General features: G+C 42.9%; 1 long non-coding RNA gene across 1 annotated transcript; it reads right to left on the minus strand.

Annotated features, from left to right (window-relative positions):
• Positions 1-15,331: 15,331 nt before the first annotated feature.
• On the minus strand, positions 15,332-18,339 carry LOC134468429 (uncharacterized). The gene is made up of 3 exons (XR_010038793.1): positions 18,275-18,339; positions 17,597-17,691; positions 15,332-15,501 (listed from the first exon to the last, which is right to left on the minus strand). It is a non-coding gene; the product is annotated as an uncharacterized LOC134468429 (long non-coding RNA).
• Positions 18,340-23,470: the final 5,131 nt, after the last annotated feature.

The raw sequence follows: 23,470 nt of genomic DNA on the forward strand, positions 1-23,470 counted from the left end.
GACCTTTTCAGAGGGCCACAGCCACCCTGACAAGTACAGTATGTACTCGCTATACTGTCAAAGTCACAACCTTGTTGCTGTGTGTGTGTGTGCGCGTGCTTGTTTGTGTGTGCGCTCATGTGTGTAAGTGTGTCTGTGTGTATGTGTGTGTGTGTGTGTGCGTATAGGGGTGGGCGATATGGCCAAAAATGTATACCTCGGTATAATTTTAGTCACGGTATATATCACGGTATATATCACGGTATTGTACATTTGTTTAAAATTGAAGCGTTGCAAAATGACCAAAAAAAACCCCACATTTTTTTTAACCTTTGCATTTGATTTTTGGAAATGACACAATGTCCTTTCATATAGGCCTATGTGTGAATTCTTGCCATTACATTTTTTAAAAACAAGCAAAAACTAGCCTATGTAAAATGCATTTTGCAATGCAATGCAATGCTACCCAATAGAACACTGTCAATTTCACCAAGTGTCGAAGGGGTTAAACTACGGTAGAGAAGGGGAAAAGGGAGGGGTGTCAAACTGAACACATTGAGAGTAAATAGAACTGAACGTGGATTGTATCAACTACATCTTTCATTGCACCTTTTTTTCTATTTATTTGTTTATGGTAATTTTGAAATGTGTGCTTGCATCTGTGATTATGCCAAGCATAATGGTTTAAGCTGTCATTGTTAAAGTTTAGAAAAACGAACTTTCACATAAGGCAGTTAGCAATGCATTGCAGAACTAATGCATTTGAATGGCAATGGCAGCTTTCACTGCACCAGCGGTTAGCGTGCTAACGTTAGCGAAATCGCTAATGCCACATTTTAAACAGTGAACAGTCATTTTAGTTACTAACACCCAGTCAGATATCATGAATGGTATTATCTCAACTGGAAACAGTAACATACAGCTGTTATGGCTGGCGCAATGTGTTAAATGTAAGGCAACCAATGTTAGCACAAATAAGCACATTTTGTCAGACACCAGCATAGACATGAATGACTTGGGCTGTTGGCTAGTTAGCTTGCATTTCGTGCCCAGTAAATTGTGGAGTCCAGAATCGAAATGTGTTGCCATCACATACCATTTCAAACAATAGTTCACTACACTAACCATACATTTTACACTTGAAGCTTATTCAAAGGAAATGATTGTGCTGTTTCTCTACAACCACATTGCTACAACTTGAGTTGAGCAGTCAGTCGGGTGGATGTTCAAAACGCTGTCTATACTGCCATCTGCAGGATGCAATGCGCTATATCACGGTAGAACGGTATGGCCAAAATCCATACCTTGATGGAAAAAATACCTTTTACGATAGTATACCGTCCATACCGCCCACCCCTAGTGTGTGCACTCATGTGTGTAAGTGTGTGTGTGTGTGTGTGTGTATGTGTGTGCGTGTGGTGGGGTGTGAGTATATTGGCTGTGCAGGTGCATGCATGCCTGTGTTTATGTATCTGAGAAAAAAAACAAATCCAAGAGCAATTTGACAGAATTAGGGTGAGCGCGCATGAAAGTTGGTGTATGTGTGTGTGTGTGTGTGCGTGCGTGCGTCCGTGTGTGTGTGTTTTCTGTGAACATATGTGTCAGTGACAGAATGCAGACTGGTGGAAACTAAGTGATGTTTAAATGAAAACTCAAGGAAGCGAGGGAAGAACCTTTGATGTCCAGATGTGTCTCCAATCCTGATCCTCATCCTCATCATCTCCTCTCCCTCATGCCCTTCATTTGCCACCCACCTGCTCACATGTTGTTTATTTGCACATGGAAGACTTCATCTGTTTGCACACACACACACACACATACACACACACACAAGGGCGCGCGCGCACACACACACACACACACACACACACACACACACTATACAAACACATGCACAAACACACACACACACCTCCACAGAAATACACGCATTCACACACACAAACAAACATACACACACGCACACACACACACACACACACACACACACACACACACACACATACAATGTGTCTATTTTTCCTAGTAGGGCAGGTGTTGGGTAAATGTTGACGCCTTAGGCACCTTCACATCACAACTTCTTCAAAGCCACTTGTGCGCTAAATTTCTGCCCTGTTTACTTACTCTGACAGAAATTGTAAATGTATGCAGACAGAATAGGAATTTTGCTTTGTTTGTTACCTGTTGGGATATTATTGTATTTTGTATGTCCAATTCGTCTTTTACAGCCAATTCCACTTCATTGCTGTGTCTTTGTTGTTGTTTGTCTCTTGTGAAGCTTCACACTGTGAAGATCTCTTCTCTCTTGGCATAATATTTGATTTGCTTCAAATGAATGCTCAGATTTTCAGTAACCTACCTTTTTCAGTTTGGAAGCGAGATTATTATGTCGCAATCTCCTACAATGCATGAAGACTGTACATTTACATGTAGTAGGCCTATTTTTGGACCTCCTGATTGTCCCCAGAGTATTCTTGAGCCTCAGTACCTTTCTGACGTACTGTAAGACGCTCTACTCTAGATGCAGTACAGTGTACGTAAATACATTTTTTACGTTCGATAAAAACCAAACCCAATCAACTTTGTGCTTTTAGGTTGGCTAATTTGGTTTGTGCATCTGTGTGATGAGTTCTGCAAAAGCAGCCAAAATTACAAAAATGTGATATAGCAAAATTACTGTCACACATACTTTGCAGAATGTACCAAAACAATCCATTTGTATAACATTTGTTTTGCTTAAATGTAAACACAACTCACTGCTTTACACACAATTTCCAAATGATAAGCGCAGACCTAGACCCCTAACCTCCCCAAAATGCCATACAATGTGTACATCAGACAACATTGTACAGTAATACAGCGTGCAGCGTGCAGTGTGAATGTCCCTACGTAGGCTACTAAATATTGTGTTTATTATGAAATATTCTGCTGTCTGTGCTTAATACTGTACTTTAAACACATTTCATATTCATAGTTAACTTTTGAACTGTATTTTTCAATATGGAAAAAGACACACCTTTTGACAATATTGCCAGAATTGGTGTGTCAAACTGCATATAAAGGAGGTAAAGAAGGTCGAGGTTGGTCTGGTTTGGCTGTAGCCCAACAGTAGAGTTACTGTACCGACCGGGAAGGGAGAGAAATGGCAGAATAGTTTACTGTAACTGACTCACATGGTTTGAGTTTTCTACTGTGTGACAAGGGCATTGAACAGTGTGTGTGTGTGTGTGTGTGTGTGTGTGTGTGTGTGTGTGTGTGTGTGTGTGTGTGTGTGTGTGTGTGTGTGTGTGTGTGCGCGCGCATGGCCGCTGACAGGTTTTGCTGGGCCCAGGACAAAGTCATCTTAGAGGGCCCCCTACCCAATGCATACAATGTAATATGGACCCAATTCTGGGCCCCCTATCTCCCTGGGCCTGGAACAACATATCCCTTTGCTCCCCCTGTCGACGGGTCTCTGTGTGTGTGTGTGTCTGTGTGTGTGTGTGCCTGCGTGAGCGTGTTTGTGTGTGTTTTTGCCCATGCACACGTTTGTGTGCATGTCATTTGTTCCGCATGACTTGAGTTTTGCTGCTACGGGACAGAAGGCAGTGAGACATACAGCAGTATGATACTAATGTTGACAGACATGTGCCTGCCCTCCTATCCTGCACAGCACTGATGTGAAGACTGCCATGATATGCACTAACCCACCTGAACAGTCACAGAATCTGATACATATGCCCATCTGACACCTGTAGTTGAAGCAGTATGTTTCTTGAATTACATATTACATATACAGTACATGTATATAATATAACCATTGGATGGCCCTCTGATGTATTTACATGTATTTCTATGGGGTTTAAGCAGTGTATTTCTTAACCAACCTAGGATATTGAAGTAGTGTATTAAATAATTCCACTGGTTTCAGTTGAGTTGAATTAGTGCTGTTTTCACTGCGTTTTCTGCCGGACTCTGCTATTTTAGTAGCGGATGTCCATATTCCGCTTTAACTTGGCTGTCATGACGACAAGGCTCATCAGAGCATTGTCTCGTCAACCTTCACAGTAAACTATTTCTCATAGGAGGGCTCACATATCATGTGTTACTGCAAGAGCTATCAGCAATCAGTCATCTGATAATAGACCTGATCAGTCAACAAAACGGACCTGGTCAGTCATTTGATAATGGATGCATTGTGATGCATCCTCTTATAAGCTTGCTGTTACCAGAGTGGCAATGACCAAGTTGAAATGTGTTATAGGGCTGTAAAAAATAATCGATTTGTATCGATTAATCAGTTTTTGTTATAATTCCACTCATTTTGTGAAGCGCCTTTATTTTTGTTAATGGTTTTATTAAATGTGAAGAGTTAATTCGTAAAACGCTGTATCCGCCATTTTTTACTTTTGCATTGCATTTTAAAATTACTGTTCAGAGGTCCTGTCACCCATTTGTGAATTCTTGCCATTAAAATATTTTGAGAGCATACTTCTTCAACCTATATAAAATGCATTTGCAATGCAATGCAGTGGAATGCCCAATACAAAAATGTCAATTTCCCAGCATTCTACAAAATGGAGATACACCTGTCATATACTGGGTATACAGGAATGTTGACACTGTATTAATTGACGCACCCCGGGATATTATTGATGCGACACCGGATGTGGAATGTTCAGTTATGAGTTATGAAGTAAAGGAACGACACGCTTCAAAACGGTCTCCGTATGATTCAATTCAGTTAAGGTTTAATCCTGATAAATGTTTTACTTAAAAGTGTAAACATAACATTGGCGACGAGTATAGTGACGACGACACGTGAGTAAATTAAATTTGGATGAAGATATTCGACGGACGATGGATAACGGAAAAATTCCACCGTTCGAGTGCTTCACTGACCCTGCCACGCTAGGCAGGCGTTGGACGAGGTGGCTAACCTCATTTGAACTTTTCGCGGATGGAAAGGGACTTATTGTTGAACCAAACACTCCTCCAGCAACTTTACAGAGGAGAAGGGCTCTACTTTTGCACCATGCCGGACAAGATGTCCAGGACATTTTCCTAACTCTAGCAAATAGAGGGGGACCGGCGGAGTATGATCTAGCAGTGGCAGCCCTGAACAACTATTTCGTGCCTCGTGTGAACGTCACGTTCGCGCGGCAAGAATTCCACACGGTCACCCAGAAACAAGGGGAGACGACTAACCGCAGAGATACACCAGCGGCGACGCGATTCAAGCGACAGAGTGTAGCAGCAAGCGATACGAGAGATTGAGGAGACTAGAGTATGTCCTTACAGGCAGAAGGCAAAGCATTCAAGCATTCCCATTGGCTGTGGTCACTGACCTCTATACAGTCATTGGCTGTCGCGGCTTGTCGCCGAACCGCGTCATAGAAAGTTGAAAAGATTTCAACTTCAAATTGTCGCGCTCGTCGCGCAAATCGCTCTAGTCTCCAGAATCGCTTTTGTCTCTCGACTCAATACAAAGTCAATTACTTCCGTCGCTCGACTCGCTCAGATCGCCGCTGGTGTATCTCTGCGGTCAGCAGTTCATCACCAGACTACGTCAAGCGGCGAGAGACTGCGCCTTCGGAGTCGACATGGAGAACCAGATTCGGGACGCGGTGATGGCGAGATGCTCTTCAAGCTACGTACGTCGAAAGCTACTGGAAGAGGGACACGATCTCGATCTGGACCGGGCTATCGAGGTGTGTGAGCTGTGTGAGCGAGTGGAGCAACAAATGTCTCTGCCACAAGATGGAGCTGCTGCACCGTCCAAGGCGGACACAGTCAACCGCATCGGGCCAAAAGGCGGGAATGCTAAATTCAAGCATAAACAACAGACGCCACGTAAGTCGGAACAACGTTGTTTTAGATGCGGAAATTCTGGTCACTTTGGCAAGGACTCTAGCTGTCCCGCTAGGGGAAAAACATGCCATAAATGTGGCGGCAAGGATCACTTTTCCAAAGTGTGTAAAACCAAGAAACAGTCAGTCAACAATGTCACAGCCGAAGCGGCTGATTACGCCTTCATAGTCAAGAGCAGCGCAGCGCAGAACAGTTTGAATGTGTGCTTGGGGGGAGTGCAGCTAAACGTGCTAATTGACTCTGGTGCTACCTGCAACATAGTGGACGAGGGCACATGGAAGGGATTGAAAAAGCAGAACATCCAATGCCAGTCGTATGTAGCAGGGGCAGAAAAGAAGCTGTATGCATACTCCTCTACCCAGCCGCTGCCGGTGAAGGGTGCATTTAAATGCGAGGTGACTATCGGAAACGCAAGCGAGCAAGCTGAATTCATAGTCATACAGGGACATGGCGAGTCTCTGTTGGGCAGGGAGACTGCCACGAAATTAGGAGTCCTACGAATTGGCACAGACATAGCCGCAGTGCAGGACCTGAAACAGTCCATGAGATCACAGTACCCCGATGTCTTCCAGGGCGTAGGGAAGCTGAACACCAAGCAGGTCAGTCTCTACGTAAACCCCGACGCGCAGCCAGTTGCGCAGCCCTTACGGCGCATTCCGTTCAATCTGAGGGGGCCTCTGGAGAGAAAAATCAAAGAACTGTTAGACATGGACATTATAGAGGAAGTTAACGGACCGACCCCATGGGTCAACCCAGTGGTGGTGGTGCCTAAAACAAAAACTGAGATAAGGCTGTGCTTAGACATGCGCAGGGCCAACCAAGCGATCGTGCGGGAACGGTACCCCATACCAACAGTGGATGAAGTGCTACAGAGCATGAACGGGTCCAAAATCTTCAGCAAATTGGACTTAAAGTGGGGCTACCACCAGTTAGAACTGACCCCAGCTTCCCGCCAGATCACAACATTCGCCACACACAACGGGATCTACAGATACAAGCGGCTGCTCTTCGGCGTGTCTTCGGCCAGCGAGCAGTATCAGCATGAAATCGCCTCAGCGCTCGCTGGTATCGAGGGTGTCGACAACATCTCGGACGACATCATAGTGCACGCCGCAGACTCAGAGACACACAACCAGCGTCTGCATGCTGTTATGAAACGGCTGCAACAATGTGGACTTACCCTGAATGCTGACAAATGCGAGTTCAGCATGGATCGCCTAGTCTTCATGGGAGTGCTGCTGACCGACAAGGGCATCGGACCTACGACGGAGAGGGTCAGAGCGATAGCTGAGGCCCGAGAACCGGAAAATGCATCGGAGGTGAGGAGCTTCCTGGGTCTGGTGAGCTACAGCAGCAGATTCATCCCAGACTTCGCGACGGTGGCAGAACCTCTACGACGGCTGATCCGTAAGGACACCACGTTTGTGTTCGGCGAGGAGCAGCGAAAGTCATTCAGCGAGCTGAAGGCGGCGCTGGCAAAAGCAGGCACACTGGCCTACTTCGACAAGGACGCACCTACCCGAGTCATCGCGGATGCGAGCCCAGTCGGACTCGGCGCTGTGCTCGTGCAGCGTCAGCAAGGTGAGATGGTGCCAATCTGCTATGTCAGCCGTAGCCTGAGTGACTGTGAGAAAAGGTACTCTCAGACAGAGAGAGAGGCCTTAGCTCTCGTGTGGGCTTGTGAACGGTTGCACCCGTATGTGTATGGGCGCCAGTTTGATCTTGTGACTGACCATAAACCACTCGAGGCGATCTACGGCCCTCGCTCGAAACCCAGTGCCCGGGTGGAGAGATGGGTGTTGCGGCTACAACCATACAACTTCAAAGTAGTGCATGTGGCCGGCAAGCACAACATCGCTGACTCCCTGTCCAGGCTGATGGGGGAAACCGCTCTTCGAGGAAAACACGCACACGAAGCAGAGGAATATGTGCGGTTCGTTGCGGTGAACGCCACCCCCCTGGCACTGACAACGAGAGAGGTGGAGGAAGCCTCAAGGACTGACCAGGAGCTGATAGAGGTGAGAAATGCCTTAAAAACTGGACACTTTCAAAAATGTATGCCTTATGCATCTGCTGCAGCTGAATTGTGTGTGATAGGCTACATAGTTCTGAGGGGCACACGCATCGTGCTGCCCAGGGCACTACGGGCAAGAGCGCTTACGCTCGCGCACGAGGGACATTTGGGCATTGTGGGCACAAAACAACATCTCAGGAGCAAAGTGTGGTGGCCAGGCATGGCTAAAGCCGCAGAAAAGCACTGCAAAGAATGCCACGGGTGTCAGATCACAGCACGCCCTGACGAACCCGAACCACTCAGACCAACAGTGCTTCCCGATGGGCCATGGCAGGCTCTAGCTGTGGACTTACTGGGGCCACTACCATCCAAACACTCAATCCTAGTCACAGTGGACTATTACAGTCGCTATTATGAATATGAAGTGCTCACCTCCACTACTACTGACAAAATCATTGACAGCCTCGAGAACATGTTCAGTAGACATGGACTTCCATTGACCCTGAAATCTGACCACGGGCCACAATTTAAGTCCGACGAGTTCCGTGATTACTGTGCAGAGAAGGGGATTGAGCATCTCAAAACAACACCAAAATGGGCCCAAGCAAACGGCGAGGTCGAGCGGCAAAACAGCTCGCTCATGAAAAGAATCCGAATTGCGCAATCTGCCGGGCTGGACTGGCAGAAAGAACTCAGACGATATGTCACTGTGTATCGGTCAATTGCGCACAGCACTACAGGCAAAAGCCCCGCCGAGCTGCTGTTCAACAGAAAAATGAGGGGGAAACTGCCTGAGCTTCATCCAACATTCATAGACTTTGAAGTGAGAGACCGAGATGCAGAACAAAAACAACAGCACAAACTCTACGCCGATGACAGGAGGAACGCAGACTACTCCGAGGTGGCGGTGGGAGACAAGGTGCTGCTAAAACAAGAAAAGGTGGACAAGTTCAGCACAAACTTCAACAAAACACCACACACGGTGGTCCACAAACACGGCAACCAAGTGACTGTCGAGTCACCTGAGGGAGCTCAGTACAGCCGTAACACTACATGGGTGAAAAAGTACAACCAGCCCCAGGCCGGGGAACGAGAGGAGGCCAGCGCAACAGCTGACCCCGGGCAACAGCTGGTCATGAATTCTCGTGACTGCCCAGCTGTGCCAGCGGTGCCAGACGCACCAGCGACACCTGCCTCTAGGCCTCAGAGGCAGCGGAAACCTCCAGAGAGACTAAAGGACTTTGTAATAACCTAATTGCTTTACAGGTTTGGACATTGTAATGAACCGGGACATTGTAATGAACTCATTTCTTTACAGGTTTGGGCATTATAGTGAACTGGGACTTTATAATGAACAAATTCTCTTGCAGGTCAAGGCTACTGGAGTGAAGAAAAATAAAAGGACTGTTCTTGTTAAACTGTTAAGTTGAAATGAACACTTGGTGAGAAACCGGTTAAGGAAGAAAAATAATACAATGCTAAGTGAAATGCAAATGCAATGGTTAATGAAAACATCTGAGAGAATGATTAATGAGATGTTATGGTTCATGAGATTTAAAAGAAAATGCTCAGAGAATTCAATTTTGATTTTAAATCATTTTATGATAAGGTTTACTTGTTTACATGATTTGCAATGTGAAAGTTAAACTACTGGTTTAAATGTCAGGTTACCTTGAGTTCTGATTCAAGTAAAAGGGGGATGTCATATACTGGGTATACAGGAATGTTGACACTGTATTAATTGACGCACCCCGGGATATTATTGATGCGACACCGGATGTGGAATGTTCAGGTACGAGTTATGAAGTAAAGGAACGACACGCTTCAAAACGGTCTCCGATTGATTCAATTCAGTTAAGGTTTAATCCTGATAAATGTTTTACTTAAAAGTGTAAACATAACAACACCGTTTTGCAAATAAACTCTTTGTAGATAAAGTAGATAAAGTTCAAACACTAAAACGACTGACTGGGCTTGTAAATGTAATGTTATACTATTGCGTGTCTGTACCTCTTGTCGATTTTTCGTTTTGGCAATTTGGTGTGACTTTTGGTCCCCATAGAAAACAATGGTGGAATGCTCTGATGGAATGTTCATACACTCTAAGAAACCAGAGTTTGACAAAGGTTTTCAACGTCAACACTTTCACCTCTAAACTTCCAACTCCTATTGTATGGTGTCATTATCGGGACAAAAGGTCCACGAGCGCCACGTACTGCACACGCGAGGTACTTTATGCTGCGCGCGCGTGTAGACACTGTCGCGCGCGCGATTTTGCTCTGCGCGCGCGCGCAAACGCTGCCACGCGCGCGCAAACACCGTCTCACGCGCGAGAGGTGACATGAATTTCCTCACTCGCGCGAGCAAAAATATGAATATTTAAATTATCTCCTCCCACTGATTAGCATAACCAACGAGGCGGAAGTTTGTTTAGTCTGAAATAATCAGACACAGATCTCAAGAGCAATTGTTGATATCGTTGCTACGGTAACTGCAGCTCGCGTTTACTGACGAGTGGAATGACTGAAGGTTGCTGACCAGGGCATTTACCTCTATTTCTTACCCATTTTTATGAAAACATTGTTTTTAATACATATGTTTGTTTCATGGGCGAACAGCAGATGAGGAATAAAGTGAGTAGACATTTCATAAACTGAATATGGTTCGTGTTGTAGCCTAGGACTATTCCTGTCAAGCTTCATTTTGCTCACGACGAGTGTGTTTTAAGAGCTTAAAGTTAGCAGGCTAGGTATTTGGCATGATGACATAGTTGTTTTGCAAAGAAGACCAAAATGCACGTTTACAGAGACCTTAAGTTAACATGTTGTAAGTGCATATGTTTCACTGAAATCCAGCTCCGTGCATGCTGCATGACTGAGAGACATACCGGTACAAACCTGTTTCCTACGATGGTCCAGTCAGATATTTGTAATGTATAAGGATTCAAGTGTGTTTGTTACTTTTGCTGGTAAGCATTGCAATAAAAGAGGGAGCTGGATAGTCAATTCAAGCGGTCAGATCAGAAACCCTTTATTGAAATCGGTTGGAACAATCATTCATTTTGCCACTGTTCTCCATAGCTGGTGACGACAGTGGGCAAGACGGCCGCAGTTGACTTGAGACCGGAGGCTGAAATATGGATTAATGTAGGCTATTTATTCAGCGATCCAACGGGTATACACAACTAGAGCTCTGGGTGAATTTAGCCTACATTGCATCAAAGAGCTCACTCTGTGCTTTGGAATGAAAGGATTAAGTGGATAGAAAATGAACCGTGCGTGGAGTATCCAGTAGATGGCGTCGACACACTGTAAATAACCAATGACACTACAATACTGACACAAGCACAATGAATGATTAGGCTAGAAAGTAAGATCACTTTCTCAAAGTACTGCAATGCCTCCCAGAAGTTGACTGGTTCATGGAAAATGGTAGCGCAATACCGGCCTCTTCGAATATAGAGTTGAATAATTGAATCTTTAAGAAGTGACATAAATGGTACAGATCAAGACTGTATTTACCTGCTCTGTTTGTGTCACTTGGCTAGTACATTTAATGCAATGTGATACCAGTGCAATGCAATACATTTAATAAAAATGTGCAGACATTTTAATAAATAAATAAATAATAATAATAAATAAATAAATCTGGAGGTGGTCACACACAGCCAACGAAATCACATGGGCAACATGGAAGAGGTCAGTGTGCAGCCCAGCTTGTCTGACCCAAGCCATTCAAGTGGTTAAAGAATTAAGTGAATCCATCTACACATGCCATATCTACAGGGGCCTAATCTGTCTACCTTTTTTACATGTTGCAGCAATTGCCAAAACAGGTGGGTCTTTGCCTGGATTTCATCACACAGCAGCAACAGGTCTCTAGGACTCTGGTTAGGTAGCCTGTATACACTTTATTTCTGGAAGGTGATGTGGGTGTCATGTTACTTCAGCAAGCAGCACAACGCACACAGTTCATAACATTTCATCCGGGCAAGTTTTTCTCATTTTCATTTAGGGAGCTGCCAATCCCAATAGTAGTAACACAAGTGCAGAGATGTCATGTAGACTATTAAGCTCAACTAAAAATGGGTCACTAGTAGTAACATAATAATAACAGCAATAGCTACACCACACGCACAAAGTAAATTGAATAATTGTTGTGATTCCAAATGACATATTCTCGATGATACATTTCTTTGCTGTACAGGAAATTCAGGCATACTGCATATCGGCAGTTGGTGAGATGGCGTGGGAGTTCCTACGCTATGTGGGAGTTCCTAGGCTATGTTTGGGTTCCACTGCAATCCTGTGCCGTCACAAAGATCTGGCAGACCTTTGAATCCACACATTGTACAGGTTTCCAGGATGTGATGTATTTGTGGCAAATAAAGACATTTCAATGTACAGTACACCTGAATCAGATGTATTTGTTATAATGCATTTCTTAACCTCAGTAATGGTTTTTAATGCATATTTAGGTTTTCACATGTATATTTATATACTGTATAGTATAGAAGAAGGACTGAAAAGTTTTACAATATCACACACACACACACACACACACACACACACACACACACACACACACACACACACACACACACACACACACACACACACACACACACACACACACACAGAGTTTGGTGTACAATTTTGGAAATCGGCTGTGATGGCGTCGGATCATCTCCTCTTTTGGGGGTACTGGGTACACACTGCTCAACGGTGGGGGCGATGGCTGCCTCTCACGCGGAGAAGTGTCAAAGTCTTGCTGTAGTGTAGGTCCGTTTTACTTGTCCTTGCCCGCTCTCTCTCACTGTTGCACAGTAGTGTGGTGCTGCCTATTGAAACATGTGGTAGAAATTATGGGAAGTGATGATTTTGTTTATTCTGTTAATATTGATATTGAACGGGATCCTGCATCCTCATGGGCCATCTCCATCCTTCACTTTTCCCTTCAGACCAGATAGACTTGTCATGGATCATCAGGATGTGCTTCTGGTAGTGGAACCTGTAACTGCAACGGGACGTACTTATACATTATCTACAAAAGACACAGCTGCTGCTTCAAATGCACTGGTAGAGTACAAAATGAGAGTGTAGCCATTGATTATCTCTTTAGTACGGTAAAGGGAAGATGGCACAGGTACACAGAGAAGGAATGTTCAAGAGTGATTCTCTAATTCGGCTACACTTTTAAGTCCGTGGATTTTATTTGGCAATTCCACTAACTATTAACTGCATCCAATGATGTATTGGACATTAGAAAACATTTATCTTTCATATAATACAGAAAGTGTAGACATAGCATTATTTCCCTCAGCAAGAATGAATATTTAATACTGGTTTTGGGCGTTTTCATGCCGTCTTGTTTTCCAAATGTCAGATTCAGTCTTCATATTAGCATGTAAAGAAACTTGTTTTGCCCAAGACGATTGCAAATGTTGATTCACAGTAATCATCATAATATGACAAAACTGTCAGAAAGACCACTGTCCTTTCCATTATACATGAAATTTGCCATTTTGTGTGTGTCCACGAAAACTGTGTTAACCGTGTCACGGTCTGAAACCGCCTCCATAAATCAGTAATGGTTTGGTCTTAGGCCATACGAATAACATCACGTGATGTCATAACCTTTTTGGCAGGATACGGGAAGACTTTATGGTAAATTTTGAGCTCCATCCTTCCATAATTTAATCCATTCTTTTTCATGTTCTCATAGCGGGAAAATTGCCTGTCAACAGTGTTATCAACATATTCATAAGAATCTGAATTAGAAATCACATGTAGAAAAACACAGATAAAGCATACAGATACATGAATTGATTAAGGTGTTGTGGTGGAACTTCTGAGGTCCTCAGTTAGCACAACACCATGAAAATGGCTGAAATGTCAACGGTGTTACCGTCAATGGTGTTACAATTAAGTATGACAGTCAGGGTTGCCAGATGAGGCTGATGATTTCCAGCCCAAAAAATGATCAAAATCCGCCCTAAAAACCCGCCAAATTCTATTGATTCATATGGCAGTGGGCGGGTTTTTCTGATAGATGCCATTTTTACCCGCACACGGCCATCCTAAGCAGCCCAATTGGGCGGGAACCAGCCCAATCTGGCAACACTGGTGACAGTTGAGGAGGAGTATGTTTTTGCCCATTTATATCCATATTGACAGACAAACAAACAAAATAATTAGTGTTCTAGGGAGATGGGTTTGTCTGCTCTGTTTTTTTCTCCTATAAAAGTGCCGACTTGTTCCCCTGCACTGTTGACCGTAACACAGTTGAGTTACACCGTTGACTGTTTTGAAAGTGTTTTGCGCTATTGATCCCTTATGTGTTGGAAAAATCCTAGGAACATACACTAGGGATTATCTCTGGAGAAGGAAGTCTTGTGTAAGGAGGGTGACTATATTCAAATCAGACGTTACAGGGATTTATGATGAAAAATGTGTCAGTCTGTATCACAGTGACTCATAAAATCCTACTTATGAAGCTCAACAATCACATTTTCTATATCAGTTGCACAGATTAATGACAACATTACTGCTAAGGGACATAAGCACTTTCAAACATATATTGTTTCAACTCTGTAGTATTTTTATATATGTTTGAAATGACATAGTATTTGTCCATAACACTGTTGACGAAATAATTAAGCAAATGTTTGCTTTCATTAGAGTATTTATCAAATGATTTAAGATTAAGTTTGGCAATTTGTTTGTTTGGAAACTTAAATATATACACTATGTAAACATCTAGGTCATTTAGTCGAAAAAAAATACTGATAATTGACATTTTGCTTTTGCCAAAAGCGTAGGGAAATCGTAGAATCACTCTTAAACATTCACATATCATCATTTGGTGTGTATAAATGGACATCTGCCTTAGTTTCTGAAACCTGGGACCATGGACACTGACCATTTTTGTTTTGTTTTTGTTTTGTCATGTGATGCTACTATGGTATTACCATATTATTAGTAAGTGGTCTGTATGACGCCATATTTGTGAGTCAACTTCTCTCTGAAATGAATAACAAACCGAACACCAGCATTTTAGGTGCTGCTCATGACATTGCCGGCTACGTTTGGACAAGGAACTGGCCATTTTAAAATATAAGTTTTTTAGATATTCAATTTTTAATTTTTCAATTTATCATAATTCATATTCTGAGAGTAGTTGTATTCCAAGGTGATTGTGTAATATGTAGAGCCAGAAAAGAGCTTTCAAACAACACCACAGGCATCTTTTTGTGACTAACACTGACTGATATATTCAAGGCTGAATGTATAGTGCCCTACCCTCACATGTGAACCTTTCCTAGTCTGTTTCTCCCTTAATATTAGTGTCAGATTCAAACCAATGCAGTTCTGGGGTGCTACCTTGCTACTGAAAAGGCACACCAAGTATGATCGAAATCCGGGTCGGTCGGGTCCCAAAGTGTCTGATTTCACGTGAAATGACCCATTCTGAGGTTACTGAGAGGTATGAAATTACCTGCTTAGGATGCCATGGTATGTGAACGGCTTCATTTTTGGCGCAAAATGGTTGATGACGTTGTGGCTTATGAGCTGATGTCTGGTGACCGGATGCCATTTTCTTGATGTCCTTCACCTAGCCAGTGTCATTGAGGTCATCAAAGTTTCCGGCCGCCTTGTCTGTAATGACAGGATATACAGTATTAAGAACATGACATATCACTGTCGGTCAGTAGTAGTTTTCTACATCTTGTCCATACAGTGTAAAATAATTCTAATTGTTGGCAAATGAAATCAAACAGGTAATACTCAAGCACTGGCACATAATACAGTCTTACCCAACTTGTCCAAAAACAATGAAAAATCTGAATCTGAGAATCTGAAGAAGACTGTTGAGGTAGAAACGTTATCCTGCCATGAAAAAATAAAACGCAACAAAAACGATTCTAAGTGTGCAGACTCCTCACTCTGAAAACTACAGTTGACCTTCGTACTGCACCTTTCTCTGGGATGTGCACAATCCTCTCCTTCAAGTAAAAGTATTCAAACTACAAGGTGACTGTGGTCCACTTTTTAGGTACATGTGTTTAGAAAATTTAATTCAGACTTGCGCTTTGCATACGATGTGACAGGCTGTGTTTGGGTATCCGTACAGCTGGTAGAACCAATGTCTGGGTACAGACAAGGGTTTGACATTAATGTTTTGCTCTCCGGCCACAGTGGCTAGTGGTTTTCCCAAGTCAATAGCCACTCTGGTTTTCTGCTAGCCACATTTTTGCTCACAGTTCTTTTCATTATCGTGCTAAACCAAGAGGGTTAGTGATATGAACACATAATTTCTACATGTACAGTGGCTCCCAAAAGTCTACACACCCCTCTTCAAATGTCAGGTTTTTGTGATGTAAAAAAAAATGACAGAAAGACAAATAAATTCACAGCTTTTCCCTCCTTCAATCTAAACTATTATGCAATGCAATGCAATGCAAAAATGTACACACCTTTAAATTAATACTTAGTTGCAGCACATTTGGCCTTCATTACAGCACAGTCTTTTGTGGGTAAGAGTCTCAGTATGGCACACATTAATATGGCAATATTCGTTCACCCCTCTTTGCAAAGCCCTCCAAATCAGAAAGATTGCGAGTGCAATCTCCCACAGTCCTCCTCAGATCACCCAACAAGGCCCCCAATCTGGGCCATTCCAAAACCTCCATTTTATTTTGGTGAAGCCAGTCTTTAGTAGATTTAGGTGTGTGCTTAGGGAAAATGTCGTTGTGAAAGATTAGTTCCTCTGCATCTTCACCTTTCTACCAGGGGGGCGAAGATTTTGTGCCACTACCATAGCCCCTGTGGAAATGTTCATAATTGCCTCCTACCTAATGAAGGCCCCAGTGACAGCTGAAGAAAAACAGCACAAAAGAACCCTCCCACCACCATACTTCACTTTAAGTATGGTGTTATTGGGGTGATGTTTTTTGCCAAATATACCCTTTCGAATTATGACCAAAAAGTTCAATCTTGGTGGAGTACATTTTGCAAAAAATATTTCTGTAATCTCCCAAATGCATGTGGGAAGACGTATTATGGTCAGGTGAAACCGAGGTTTAACATTTTGGACATAATTACAAAAGGTAACAACACCTCATTGCCAAGGTAACACCAAGTGTAAAGTGAAGCATGAAGGTGCCAGCATCATGCTATGTGATTATCGTTCTTCAGCTGTAACTGGGAGGTTGGAATTTAGAACAGTTCCACAGGGGCCATTGTAGTGGCATAAAACATACTGCCCCCTGTTAGAAAGGTAATGATGCGGATTACCTTAATCATTCAGAACGACAACTTACTTTTAGGCAAATGCCAAAAATCAACAAAAAATGGCTTCATTAGAATAAGATTGAGGTTTTGGAAAGACCCAGACAGAGTTCCGACCTGTATGACACGGAACATCTGTTGGGCAATCTGAGGAGGACTGTGCAGATGAGATGCATTCGCAATCTGTCAGATTTTGAGTACTTTTGCAAAGATAAGTGTACAAATATTGTCACTTCTATGTTTGCCATGCTGATAGACTCTTACCCAAAAAGACTGAGTGCTGTAATAGAAGCCAAAGGTGCTGCAACAAGGTATTAGGTTAAGGGTGTGCATATTTATGCAATGATGTAGATGGAAGTTTTTTTATTTTCTATTCTTTCCTTTTAAAGCTTTAAGTTTGTTTTCTGTCATTTTTTTACGTAACAAAAACCTGGAAATTGAACAGGGGTGTGTAGATGTTTACCTCAATCTAACCGCTTCATCCCGGTTCATCTTCCGTCTCGGATTGATGTTGAGGAGCCTGGTTAGTAGCATACCTGCAAGTGCTTCTTCCACCGCCTGAAAATAAATAATGCAAGAGGGAATAATATAGACCGATTGGTAAGAATATGCACCAAGCAGCTGAGCTGTCTGCTCATTTCGAGAGCTGTAAACGATTACATTACGGCCATAGAAAGAAGGCTGGCTGCACTGCTGACAAGTTCATGAATCTTGATGTAACAGTGCACGTAATTTTAGCATCAACAGGATGTGACGCAAAAACGTACATCCATTCAACAGGGCAAATATTTGATGATGTTATTACCATCTTATAACAATGACGACTTGGCCTGTATTATAGTTCTCAGAGTCGCCAAGAATGCCCAGCTTCCTGCTTGTTTAGCATGACACAGTAGGTCATGCTCGCATTAATTAGTTAGCCTACTAGCCTACTAAAGGACTTGTATTTATAATCAACATAAATCCACCACCAACAACTGAACTAGCCTAGTGGTCTATTTACATGTCAAATATGTCCCACACAGCACAGAAACAAAAGAAAAGAGAAGAGAAAACATTGTAAGCTGGTCTTCGTCATTCACACACTTTGACAGTGTTTCCTAAATTGTGGCAGACAAGTGTCTTGAGAGCAAATACCTACCTAGGCTCTTAAACAGCACCTTCCTCCATTCTGGCGTCCAACTTCAGGAATGGGTCATCATCTCTGTATGACAGCATGTACAGAATTAGTGGTCAATATACAACATTTTTATAAAAGTAAGAGTATGCACATCCCACCTCGCTGAGGCCAGGTGCAGGACAAAGGCGCGTCTAATAGTGGAAAAGAGTAGAAGTCCGCAGTGGCTCCGCTTTGAAAATGTATTCAGGTCATACAACCCTGAAGACCCTGTTGGGGGTCAGCTGCTCTATGTTCCCACAGCCCATTGGTCCCACAGCTTATTCTTGCTGCTCCATGTTCCCACAGTTATTCCCACAACTATTCAAATATAGGCCATATGTTCCACACCTGTTTATTCTTAACACTACTACATAAGCTTGAGGCAGTTTTGAAAACTATCTCTGAACTACAGGAAGCCACATCTTGAGCAGTCACCTATAGCAGAAATGACAAGATCTGAAACGAACTGACTAATTTGAAAGAAAGGGCCCAGTGCATTAAAAAAGAGAATGCAGACAGCCTATTTCAGGGGACTCAGAAATACTAGGCAGGGCACAGCATAGAGAGAGATCCAGGAGCGGTGGCGTTTAAACGTGACAGAAATCCAAGTTAAAACTTTAGAAAAGTGAGTTATTAAAAAGTCACTGGACTCGGAGGGAGGAGCACTGCGCAGAACATAGGGCTTTTTGATGCATAGAATAGTTTACAACGCCTGCTCATTCAATCAAATTCTCAATAACAGCATAAAAGCGAGCTTACCCTGTACTGTACCCTGTACCCTACTGGCTGCCTGGCATTCAAAATCCTTCACAGCTCAACCAGCCAGGGCTGTGCGAAGCGTTGCCACGGCAACCTGCCCAGGCCTGAGGGCTTTGCTTCGTGCGATATGTAAGGGGTCAAAACATACCAAGGCGGAACGGCCTCACACTGACAGCGTCGGCGTGCGCCGCCAGTCCTGTTCAAAACCCTCCCAAAGAGCCAAAGCTAGCATGCTACTTTGCCATTCATTTGAATGAGACACCGCGGAACGGTGCAATTATCTCCAGCACATACATTAATTCTCCAGTCTTGTCTAAATTTAAATGTAGGCTATTCCTATGGCGAACTATTCTCAGTTTATTATTATTATTATTATTAGAGGGTTGCTAAACACATGTCAGTTGAATATTGACAGAACAAACAAACCTCGGTCTGCGAATGATGATTCTTCTCTTTGGCCTCTCTGAAGTCCAGGCGAACAAAGTGGCACGGTATCCTTTATAAGCTTTGTGATACCACGGGCGGTCTTTACAAAACACTGCTTCTCAAAGTGCTCAGAGCAAACCTTGGTCTCAGCGTTGATCTGTAACCATAAATACCAGGGTATGCATTTCAGTTCGTTAGCAAAACAACTTGATTTTGGCACCAGGCCGGGAGGTAGATGGACACTCCCAACTGAGATCGCTCCCGGACGTGTAGTCCCAGGTGTTTCTATCACTCCCGGACGTGTAGTCCCACCCGATTATATTTCACGTATTATCATACACTGCCACATACAAGCAATTTAGGGTTAGGGTTAGGTTTAGAGTTATGGTTAGGTTTAGGGTTAGGGTTAGAAACAAAAAACTAACATCAAAAAGATAACTAGCTCCGTTATATGGCGGTGGGATCGATAGTCTGGCTAGTGGGAGCGAGCTGACCGGGGAGCGTCCTGCGTTGGGAGCGACAATCAGGGAATCGCCGCCTATGCTACTGGTTCTGGTAGCACAAAATCAGTGGCCATCGGATCGCTTACCACACAATTAAAAGCCTAATCTTGAAATAGCGATCTGGAAATATCATATAAATGTAGCGTTGTGTAATTACACATTCATATTTTTTATTTCACCGAGTCATTCGCGTCATTAGGCTACATGAGTCATGACAAGTTTGGCGAGCTAGCTTATTTGTGCTAGCTAATGCGTATGATTGAACATAATTTTGCATCTTACCTTGAAATATGGACCAGGATCCCTCTTGATATGATTTATACATTCACGGCGAAGTGCCTGCTCTTTGGGGAAACGGTGGAAAGTCTGTCCACGGTAGGATTTTTTTCTCTTTGAGGACGAACATTTGGGCACACAACAGTGAGGCGGCATGACAGCTGGTGCGTTGCCGAATGTACCCCTGAAGTGTACCCCCAACGTCTTTAGAACGTTCCGGGTGAATAAAGCGAACATAGACATAGCATATTGACACAATGTTTTCATCCACCAAAAAATAAAATGGGTTTACGAATAAAGAGGTGAATGCCCTTGTCAGCAGCAGCCGTGAGTTGCGTTTCAGTTGTGTTTCAAAGGTGGTCGTTTGCAGTCACCGTAGCAACGATAGTCTATCAACAATTGAGATCTGAGATCTCTGTTTGACTATTATGGACTAAACAAACTTCCGCCTCATTTGTGATGATAACCAGTGGGAGGAGATAATTTAAATATTCATATTTCTGCTCGCGCGCGTGAGGAAATTCATGTCACCTCTCGCGCGTGAGACGGTGTTTGCGCGCGCGTGGCAGCGTTTGCGCGCGCGCGACAGTGTCTACGCGCGCGCGCAGAATAAAATACCTCGCGTGTGCAGTAAGTGGCGCTCGTGGACCTTTTGTCCCGATTATAACACCATACTATTGCTTTTTGAATGACAGCAGCTTTGAAATCCCTATGGGATTTTCCCCATTCATTCAGAAGTTTTTGTGTTAACAGGTTAGTGCATATGGCTCAAGATGTATTTTTTTTGACTGAACTATTTAACCTATAAACTAGGTTGAAGGTACTATGTTGTTAGAGTGGTCTGGAATCTGACTCTAACTGGTGCAAGTGTCATGTGCCAATTCTTTACAGTTTCCGAACACCAGCGATTTATTTAAATAATAAGCACTGGAATGACTCAGCAGTCTGCTTTAACTTCACAATACCAACTGTCAGTAGCCAGAACCAGAACATGTGTGCCAAGTAAGTGTTCAATTCTTAAAGGAACAGTCCACCCTTTTTTGATTTTCACATATTTGCAGTATTTCCAAGCATTATTCATGAATGTGCATATCATTTTCTTCTCAGTTTTTTTCAGTACTTAGATTTATTGGATCAGAATCATTAGCATAGGAGGCATTAGCATCAAGCCACAAATGAGGACATGATTATAGCTGTTTTGCATTCTGGTGAATTTTACATTAATTTTAAAGTACTTTATAAGTACATTTGATGATGTTTTGTTTGCCTCCCATAGACTTGCATTGCTACGCTTAATTTGGCTATACTGTTAAACTGAATAATGCTGGGAAATACTGCAAATATGTGAAAATCAAAAAAGGGGGGATTCTTCCTTTACTGACCACCTGCCTAGGATTCTAGAACCCTGCTGTAGAACACTTCTAGGCAATTTGACATTGGACATTTCTCTTTTCTAGCCTTGTGGACGAGTAATGCTCATTTTTGCGGATTTCACCAAAGACTATCTAATAACTAGTTCAAAGTGTAATTAATAATTGGATACACCTTGGAAAAATGGTCATTACTCATCCTAGTAAGGCTAGGACACTTCACTTTGAGAAATACCCAGTGTCTTGCTGTGGAACTTATTATAGCCAGCTGCTTGGCTTAGTGACTATGGTGTTAGTTTGCAGATCAGGAGGTTGCAAGTTTCATTAACACTCTGATCCAGATTGCTTTTCAGATTTTACTAAATACAGTGTTCCTTAGCCAAGTTAAAATAGCATGTATGTTATTTATTTTACTAAAACTGCTCAGCTCTGGCCCAAAAGGCAAGCCCACTTTAAGCATTTTCTACGAGAATGCATAGTTATTATAATATTGATCCTGGAAATTTACTAGAAATTTACAAGAAGATATTATTTACTGCAGTAGTGTGTGATTTTAAATACAGTACCTTGTTGTTGTTTTTCTACAGCAATGGTCCTGTAACCTATTTACATTAAAATTATGGCAACTATTAGCCAGGAATGTCCTGCAAAATGTACAGTGAACTTTTTACAGAATCAACATGTATACTAAAATTCCCTAAAACTAAAATAGAAGAATACTTAGGGCAGAAGAGAGCAGATCAGTCAATTCCGAAATAAAAACTCAATGCTTTAGGAGGCCTATATACAAGTAAAATCAGTAGTTGTTGGATACCATTAAAACCAAGGACAAGGTCGTCAAAGGATGTAAAATCATAGAGCATCACCTCAAAGCAGGAGCGGTGTTGCACAGTCAGACCTCCCTCCCACCCTGACAGCCGGGGCTTATTAACAAATGTATAGCCTGCATTGTAAACCTGCCATATCTCAGCTAGACACGTTAGACAAGTCCAAGGTCAGATCAGTGATAAATTCGTTTATGAACGGTTCTATGTTGTTTTGAGAACGCACATTATTACATGTGGCTCAAGAAAAGTAACAAAAAGTACCAAAAAGACAACGCCAAAAACAGATTTAAAATTTTACCAATTTATTTTACTGAAGAAACTTGCAAGTTACAGCACAAACCAAAGCAAACCAAACAAATCCAACCAAACCAAAAGCAAAATAGCCAACGTGGAGCCTACTGCTCATGGGCAATGCAAAACAGAAAATGAGTCCATTTTATAGGAGGAAGGAGAATTGCGCGCAGGTGCTCCCGCTGTGCTCGTAAGCAGGAACATGATGCAGCGCAGCCGCGCCAAGGCAGAAGCGCAGGCGTCACAGGCGTGCAGGGCCAGATTAATGTACAGGCTACATATGGCTGCAGCCTAGGGACCCGGACCAGCCAGGGGCCCCCAGTTGGACAAAGTCAATATAATTGTAGACATGTAACTTAGTCTGCCATGTCAGGAAGAGTTTTAAATCTTTGTAATACTCCTGTTGTGTTTTAATTATGATGCCGTCAATGTAAATGGGTTATGAAATTTGCCTTCCGTGGGGGCCTACAGCAACATGTTGCCTAGGGCCCCCGGGCCTTTTTAATCCAGCCCTGGTGGCATAGTCAGAAAAACTTCCTAGTTTCTGCCATGTACTCGAAACATATGGCTAAAAGCAAATACATGTAGGGATTATAATTTTGGCTGCTTTGGATATTCTGCTGGTTTTTACCTTTGTCTGAGCTACTTTCATCTGAAAGAGGAGCGTGTGACGGGAAGTGCACAATTAACAGGTAAGTCAGTTATTAAACTTCGTCTGGATACTGT

This window comes from Engraulis encrasicolus, chromosome 18 (genome assembly GCF_034702125.1).
Source record: "Engraulis encrasicolus isolate BLACKSEA-1 chromosome 18, IST_EnEncr_1.0, whole genome shotgun sequence".
Taxonomy (NCBI): domain Eukaryota; kingdom Metazoa; phylum Chordata; class Actinopteri; order Clupeiformes; family Engraulidae; genus Engraulis; species Engraulis encrasicolus.